Source organism: Penaeus monodon, chromosome 24 (assembly GCF_015228065.2).
Source record: "Penaeus monodon isolate SGIC_2016 chromosome 24, NSTDA_Pmon_1, whole genome shotgun sequence".
Taxonomy (NCBI): Eukaryota; Metazoa; Arthropoda; class Malacostraca; order Decapoda; family Penaeidae; genus Penaeus; species Penaeus monodon.
In genome coordinates this window covers 33875044-33875564 of record NC_051409.1, presented here as the reverse complement: position 1 = coordinate 33875564, position 521 = coordinate 33875044, and positions in this window count along the sequence as shown.

Sequence of the window (521 nt, the reverse complement as noted above, 5' to 3'; positions counted from 1 at the left end):
GGGGTTCTGGAAATGACAGCTGTTTTTTTTTTATAGAAATTTTGTATTTGTAATCTCGCATGATAATGAGCGAGAGAGACAGCAGAATTTCCGTAATTCAGATGTGTAATGAAAGGAATTTCACTCTCCCTCTAAGTCATCTCACAAAAATAATAACAAAGTATGAATATGAATCATAACAAAACAAAACCTCACCTTTGTACTCAAAACGTAAATTCGTTAAATAAATATACGTTCCCCTCTTCCTTTACCTCAACATTAAGGTAAAAAGGGGAAAAAGTCCCGGCCGTCCTCTATGTCGACATACCCCAATCTCCCCTCTGAGAGAGACCTTAGTAGACGCATTCCCCTCTGTAAACATTAGGTAATAGTTTGTCTTAACTCCACGGGATTCTTTCGCCCGGTTTAACTAACGACGGAGAGGAGGTGTAGAGACGGGGAAAGGTGGCTGGTAGATGTATATAGGTATTTGGGGTGGTGGGAATTGATGGAAAGGGGTGGTGGAGCAGTGTTATAGATGT